This window comes from Orcinus orca, chromosome 10 (assembly GCF_937001465.1).
Source record: "Orcinus orca chromosome 10, mOrcOrc1.1, whole genome shotgun sequence".
NCBI classification, from domain to species: domain Eukaryota; kingdom Metazoa; phylum Chordata; class Mammalia; order Artiodactyla; family Delphinidae; genus Orcinus; species Orcinus orca.
In genome coordinates, this window is record NC_064568.1 from 73,178,325 (window position 1) to 73,186,683 (window position 8,359).

Below are 8,359 nucleotides of genomic sequence, written 5' to 3' on the forward strand. Positions count from 1 at the left end.
TGGTGGCGCAGTGGTTGAGATTCCGCCCACCAATGCAGGGGACACAGGTTCGTGCCCCGGTCCGGGAAGATCCCACATGCCGCGGAGCGGCTGGGCCCGTGAGCCACGGCCGCTGAGCCTGCGCATCCGGAGCCTGTGCTCTGCAACGGGAGAGGCCACAACAGTGAGAGGCCCGCGTACCGCAAAAAAAAAAAAAGTTATTTAATTTTGAATAGATAATATATGTACACAGTATAACATTTAAAAGACAGAAAAAGACATAAGTAATAACTAAGCATCCCCTCTCTCCCAGACTCTCAGTTCTCCTCCTTGGAGGCCTCCAGTATGTTGATATCAATATTATCTTATGTATTTTCCCAGAAATAGTCTATGCATTAAACACAAATGCCCGTATATACTTTCTTCCCTTTTTATATAATGGTAGATACTATCCATGTATAAACTATCCATGTTTTTTATTTCCCACTTCTCAGAGTATATTTGGTGATAGTTCCATGCTAATAATAAGAAGCTTCTTCTGTTTTATGGCTGCATCGTGTCCCATTGTATGGCTTTACTGTAGCTTATTTATTTAACCTGCTCCTGGTGGATGGACACTTAGGTAGTGTCCAGCCTTCTGTTCTTTCAAGTGTCGATGTGATGAGTGACTTTGTGCCTCTGTGATTTCACTGCACGTGCCTACTAACTGGACAGATGTGCAAGCAGGTGTGCCTTCCACAGCCTCTTTCCACCCCCATGCTCAGACATCTCTGACCACCTTCACCAAAGCCTGCTCCCTAGTAGTCATCACGCTGGGAGTCCTTCAAAGTAAAAGCAGCTGAGGGACCAGGCGCTAAAGCCAGATTACAGGGTTTCTCAGCCTCAGGACTACTGACATTTTGGGCTGGCTTTGCTTGTTGTAGGACATTTGGTAGTAATTGTGACCTCCACCTGCTAAATGCCCTTAGGAGCCTCCCAGGTCTGACAAAAAAATGTCTCCAGACATTGCCAAAGGTCCCCACCCCCATAAGAACCACTGAGTTAAAATTAGGCACCAGGGCTGTGTGTTCAGGCACCAGTGAGAGGCCTGTGGAAAAGAATTGGGAATAGTAGAGATTATTTTTCCCTCTCAAATCAGAATATATCTTCTTCAACTGTTTCCTTTGTTTAATTTCTTCACGGCTAGACCACAGGAATGTTCTAGAAGACAGTGTGTGTAACACTTCAGAGCTTGCATAGGAATCCTGGCTGTGCAGCTTGCTAGCTCTGTGACCTTGGGCAAGTTACTTAGCCTTTCCCTCTGTTTTCTCATCCATAAACTGGGGATAATAAAAATACCTACATCCTGGGCTGTTGGGAGGGTTCCTTGAAATTATACGCGTGAATGCTCGGAACAGTGCCTGGTGCAGAACAAGCTGTGGCAGGAGGGGTTCCCGGGAGACTGAGATTTGTGTGCAGGACGTGTCTGGGGAGAGCCTTCAGGACGCACACCTGCGGGGTAAGGAGGGGAGGCGGCGGGACAGAGTGAGAAGCTGGGCCGCACTGGGGAGCCCTGGAGCTATGAGGCATCTTCAGAGCTGTCCTGAGTTGGAAGGAGGGACCGTCGGCGAATGTGGGCCACCCCCAGGGAGCAGGTGTGACCTTGGGTGAGCTGGCTGTCTCATGGAAAGAGCAGCTGCATGGGGTCGGGGGGGTGGGATGAATTGGGAGATTGGGACTGACATGTATACACTAGTATGTATAAAATGGACAACTAATAAGAACCTGCTGTATAAAAAAATAAAATTCAAAAAAAAAGCAGTTGCATGGAAAGGACGGTCCAGGAAAGGACCCAGGTGAGCGCAGTCAGCCGCTGCGGGAGCCACACCTTCAGTCCTGAAAAGGGAGGGGTGTCAGGGCAGCAGCACGGCGTCCACGGTGTGAGCGCTCATTGGCCAGTATTTTGAGGCTAGATTCCAATAGAAGCAATAGTGCTTCTACACTGCGGACACCAGGAGTGACAGCCAGCCTAGCAGCACCCTGTGCCTCCTCTCAGTACCCTGCTTACCCTACCCTGCTCGCTCCTCTTACTGCCCTCGCAGGAGAGGGGCTCATAGCCACCCCAGCCACCGTGCCCTTGAGGCAGAGGGCAGAGCAGCCCGTGCTGGTTGGCTCTTCCCCATTCTCCAGCTCTGTGGCCTAGGCCAAGTCGCTTGGCCTGTCGGGAATGTAGCTTCTTCACTGGTACCTGGATGCTGCCTGCCCAGAGCGGGGTGGGGTGATTAAATGGGATACTGCACAGCAGCAGTTCTCAAAGTTCCATCCTTGAGTCATCAGGACTGGCAGCCGCATCTGGGGACTTGTTAGAAATGTGAATTCCGAGGACCCACTGCGAACTCACTGAATCAGGAGCTCTGGGAACGAGACCCAGGGATCTGTGTTTTCAAAAAAGTCCTCCAGTGTTTCTGATGCACGCTCTATTCTGAGAAATACTGGCAGACGGGGCAGCACTTAGCTCCGTGCCAGGATCCTAAGGGGACCCCTGTCAACCTCAGTAGAATCTGAACCTGAACTCCACCTCCTGGGCTTGAGGTCAGGCACCTGTGAGTAGAGTGCCACCTGCTGGTTACAACCTGCCTCGCGTGCACACATGAGATTCACACAAGGGATTCAGGCTAGACCCATGGGGCAAGGACAGCAGTGCTCGACACCAAGGCAACTGACACAGACGTCCTTTCCTCACTCTCCTCCACTCTCTCTGGAGAAATCAGGTTAAAGTGAATGTCAAGGGCAGATTTAAATGGCCAAGAGGTCACCAAAGATATCAGCAGTGTGTGTGTTTGTATCAGCAATAACAGGTACCCTTTCCCAAGGGTTTGAGTGTCAGACACTGTAGGAGAAACAGGCAAACAGACAGCAGCCCCCCTTCCTCCGCACGCTTGTGCATGCACTCCCTCCGGGGTCACAGGGCTCAGGGCAGCCTTGATGACCTGGTCACAGGCCAGCAAGGAGGGCCAACCACAGTGCTGAGCCAACAAATGGTGTGTCCCATGTGGTCACCTGCTCTGTTTGACCACCCAGCTCCCCTGGGTGGGAGAGCTTTGAATTCTCCTGCCTTATATTCCAGTTGTGTGTGTGTGTGTGTGTGTGTGTGTGTGTGTGTGTGTGTGTGTGTGTGTGTGTGTGTGTGTGTGTGTGTGTGTGTGTGTGTGTGTGTGTGTGTGTGTGTGTGTGTGTGTGTGTGTGTGTGTGTGTGTGTGTCTCCTGCACTTGACTGTGAGCCTCTTGCCTGGCTCCTGGCCTTGCACTGGGTGCCCCCCGCCTCACTGAACTGTGGGATTGAATTGATAGAGGTTTGTGCTACCTCAGATATTTGGAACAAATTCTGGAAAGTTTTGAGCCAAAGGGCAGGAAGATCACAGATAGGGTAGGAAAGAGAGAGACAGACAGACAGAGAGGAAGCAGGAGACTACCAAACCCTCTCTGAGTGGCTCAGGAAACAAATGACAGTGACAAGAAGTGGCAGGAGATCGACCGCTGCTGTGAGGAAATCTTAAAGGAGACCGGAGGCTCAGTCTGGAGAAGACAAGATTGAAGAAATACAGTTTTCAGGAATGAGAAGGGAGCATCCTGCAGTTCGGGTGCCAGTGGCATCCCACCCCTGAGAGCAGCACTGAACGCGTGCTCCCACACTAAAGTGGGAGAAATTAAAAACAGCAAGTCTGCTGGGTCCCCACTCCGTGCGTAGATCCCTCCTAGGCCCTGAGAACCCTGTGCAGGGAGCTCGCTGTTTAACACCAACAACAAAAACCCCAGGGACTTCCCTGGTGGCGCAGTGGTTAAGAATCCACCTGCCAATGCAGGGGACACGGGTTCGAGCCCTGGTCCGGGAAGATCCCACATGCCGCAGAGCAACTCAGCCCGTGCACCACAACTACTGAGCCTGAGCCTGTGCTGTAGAGCCCGTGAGCCACAACTACTGAGCCCGTGTGCCACAACTACTGAGGCCTGAGCGCCTAGAGCCCGTGCTGCGCAACAAGAGAAGCCACAGCAGTGAGAGGCCCGCGCACCGCAACGGAGCAGCCCCCGCTCGCCGCGACTAGAGAAAGCCCGGGCGCAGCAACGAAGACCCAACGCAGCCGAAAATAATTAATTAATTAATTTAAAAAACCCCTAGAACCATAAGGCTTTCTCGTGAGGGAGGGTTCTCCAGGTGGGCGGGACAGTGAACAGGCTGGTCCTAACTGGCTTCTGCCACCCTGGCCCCCAGCGGTGCTGTTCCTTCTCGTTGTGTGCTCCACATTTGACAGAAACACTTCCAGTGGCCCCAGTAGCACAGGAACAGGCTGGAGAGCCCAAGCAGGGTGCTGAGGATGGAAGGAGATCAGAAGAGGAGCAAATGTGGAGTGCAGGTCGCTGGGCTGTCTGGCACTGGCAGCTTCGGGAGGCACAGGGGGAAGTGGACCTGACCTGATGATACGAGGGCTGCCCGAGGCCCCCATGCCTAGTTCTGTAAGGACCAGATGGGCCGCACCTGGTACCATCACTGTGCAGCTCCTTGTGTCTCCCCTTATTATCTTTTTTTGGCCGCACTGAATGGCTTGCGGGATCTTAGTTCCCTGACCAGGGATTGAACCCGGGTCTACACCAGTGATAGCGCCGAGTCCAAACCACTGGACCTCCAGGGAAGTCCCTCGTGTCTCCCCTTAGAGGACATCGAGTCTTAGCCCATCAGGCAGGAGCCTCTTCAAGGCATCTTGACGCCTTTATGATGAAATGCAAGAGGCCCATCCCTAAAACCGTAACTCTGTGTCACACAGGAACCTCAGCATTAGATCAGGTCACACACCTCTAGAAACAAGAGGGTTATGTGGTCACGCGTCCAAGGGAGACATGGCCTTTGCCCTCAAGGAACTTAAATAGTGCGTGACAGCATTTGATTAAATACTAACAGGTGGTCATTCAGCAAACACATATTAGTACCTGCTGGTGCCAGAAGCAGCTCTAGAGGCTGGGGATACTGTGATGAATAAGACAGGCAGCCCATGAGTTGTGGCGCATACAAGCTGCTGAGGGAGGGAGATGTGGAGCAAGTAACACCACGCGAGGGGGACTGGGGGCCTTTAACAGGAGCTGATGTGGCAGAGGGGGTGAGGGATGTCCGGCTGCGCCTGAAGGCTGAGAAAGAGCCAGCCGCGGTAAGTGGCTGCAGCTGTGTGGAGGAGGGAGGGGTCTCCAAGCAGCTCAGGGCTGGGGTGGGCTTCCCGCAGGAGCTGATTTATGTTGGGCTTGAAGAGCGAGTCAGCCTTGAGGAAGCAGAGGGGGCAGAGGAGTGAGGCCATCAGTCTGGCTGCTCTGGCCTCAGGATCCTGTGAGAGGGAAGTAAGGGGAGAGGCGAGGCTGAACCTGAGTGGCTGGCAGGGATCCACGTGGAAATGGCCGGGAGGGCACTTTCAAGTTAGAAATGGGGAGCTCAGGTACAGGTGAGACGGGGGTGAAACTCAGTCTTCTGAAAAGGAAGCTATGGAGAAGGAAGACTGGGCGGAGAAAGGGAGCCAGGCTGGAGGACAGGAGACATCAGAGCACGTTCTGTAGAAGCCCAGAGAATGGTTCTCAAGGAGGGGGGGCGGGTGGCTCTTCTGTGCCAAGTGTTAGTGACGCTTCTAGAGCGCTGAGAATTGGGCAGGGAGCACAGGCTCATCCAGGTAAGAGGGAGCACTCGCAATGCGTTGCCCTGGTCACTGCCCCTCTCCCAGAAGCTTACCGTTTCTTACCTTCCTGGCCAAAAACATCCCCCGAGGCCCCAGCAGCGGGTCTGCAGCAGCCGGCCATCCCTGCGCCGTCAGAGGGAAGAAGCCCAGCTCCTCTGCCTGGAATCAGTGGCCGCCCATCCTGGGCAACTGACTCATGGTGCAAAGCCAGCATCGCCTTCGAGCTGCAGAGATGAAAGCGGCCACAGCCACTGAGGGTAGGCAGGTGGTGGGTGAGCAGGCAGGGGCAGGCCCGCCTGACATCTGAGCACTTAGGAAGCTCCTCCCTTACGCCTCCCACCTCTCCCATGCAGCTTCCTGCAGGAGTGGGAGGAAGCCTCTCTGTTTCAATGAAGCCCAGCCCTGGAGAAAGCTGTGCTCCTTTTGGGAGAAGAGGACGCTTCAAGTATTGCTGACTGCAGGCCGCAGGACCTGCCCCCGCTGCTGCTTTGGGCTGGGCCTCAGAGAGGGGTTCTAGCCCCTGGGGCTTGGGCCACGTCCAGGGAGCAGTGAGGACGCTCCAGAAACCAAGGTGCAACCAACTTGATCCAGGAATACCTGTGCCACCTACACCCATTAACTTTTTGTATTAGCTTTTCCCTCCTCAGGCCTTCCTGCAGCCCTGCCCTGATAGAAAGGTATAAAGTTCAGGGGCGGTGTGATTGGGAGAGGAATGAATGGGTGGGAATGGACACAGCTAGAAGGGAGGCAGCTGTGAGGAAGCAGACTGAGTTTGGAGTCAGGTGGGCTATTCTGAGCAATTCACCTTTCTTCTTAATTTTCTCATCAGCAACATGGAATTAAGAGCATTACAAGGCCAGCACATTTCAGAGGACTGTCGTGAGTAAACGAGGGAAGGAACGAACTTTCCAAACTGTCAAAATTAAGCGTTGGTCGTTACCATGACCACCGTTGCATCAGGAGTGCTCAGTGTGAAGTCCACGGAGCCCAGTTTGGGGGGGGGGGGGGCGGTCTGTGGAGTGCCTGAAATAATGTGTAAAAATGCATGTGGGGTATCTTTCTGGGGTGAGGATCCATAGCTCTCGTCAGCTTTTTTTTTTTTTTTTTGGTGGTACGCGGGCCTCTCACTGTTGTGGCCTCTCCCGTTGCGGAGCACAGGCTCCGGACGCGCAGGCTTAGCGGCCATGGCTCACGGGCCTAGCTGCTCCGCGGCACGTGGGATCTTCCTGGACCAGGGCACGAACCCATGTCCCCTGCATCGGCAGACAGACTCTCAACCACTGCGCCACCAGGGAAGCCCTCCCCATCACTTTTTTTTTTTTTTTTTTTTTTTCTGTACGCGGGCCTCTCACTGTCGTGGCCTCCCCCGTTCTGGAGCACAGGCTCCGGACGCTTAGGCTCAGCGGCCATGGCTCACGGGCCCAGCCGCTCCGCGACATGTGGGATCTTCCCGGACCGGGGCACGAACCCGTGTCTCCTGCATCGGCAGGCGGACTCTCAACCACTGCGCCACCAGGGAAGCCCTCCCCATCACTTTTGAGATGAGTTAGCCAACACCCAAGGTCACACAGCTTGTCAGAGGTAAGGCCAGATGTGGGACCCTGATGCCCCAATCCTCCGCTCCCGCTGCCCCTTCCTTGTCAGGCGAGGGGAAAGAAGAGTTAGGAGGGAACAGGGGTAGGGCTGGGGGCGGAGGAGCAGCCAGAGGCAGGGCCCCTGTCCTCACTGTTACCAGATGAGGGCCTCGCAGTACAGGGCAGGGGACGCTGAGAGACAGAACAGGGAGCCCCAGGATGGGAGAGGGAGGCCCCTCCTGGAAGCACAAGTTGCTGAATAAGTGAGTAGTCTTCCCAGCCTCCCTTTCCTAACAACCCCCCACAAAAGGCTCAGACACAGGAAACACAAGGAACACACTCTCTCCCGCACACTGTCTTGAGATGACCTCTGGTTCTCAGTTTCCTCTTCTGGGAAATTTAAAGATGCCACGTCAAAGCTTTACGGAAAACCGTGAAGGGCCACATGCAAACATAAGGTAGTCATCACCCAAAGATGCAGTTTCCTGAGCGACTCCTGAGTACCAGACACGTGCTGGCTGTTCGGCCTAAATCGGCATAAACATCACCCCTTCAAGAGGCCTCCCCTGACCAGCCAGCCAAAGTAAATCCACCTCTCCCACCCTCTAGTTATTCTCATAGTGTCTGTTCCTTCCTTTCCTACCACTTATTATAATAGAGGCTGTTTCTGTGCGTTCCTTCCATCCTCTCTCCTCCAAGAGACTACTGTCTTGCCATGGGCAGGAGGCGTGTCAGTGTGTTGATGGCTGTATATCCGTGCTAAGCACAGTGCCTGCCATCTAGTAGTCACTCAAATCCTTGTTAAATGAACGCATGACTGTCTCTAGTCTTCACAACAGCCTTATGAGGTAGGTTATCGCGCTCACTGTACAGAAGAAGAAACTGAGGTTCAGAGAGTCAGAGACTTGCTTAAGGGCACAGTTTGTTATCACCAGACTTCAGCTCTGCTCCTTCCCCTTGAAGGACTTGGAGAATGAGAAGACCTAAGGGTCAGAGAGAGAGTTGGGTCCAGCATAATGGCTCCAGTTCAGCCACCACCCTGTGCTCAGCCTTCCCCCGCTGAGCTCCCCCAACCTCTGATCATATCCCAGTAGCTCCCAGTCATCAATCCATAGC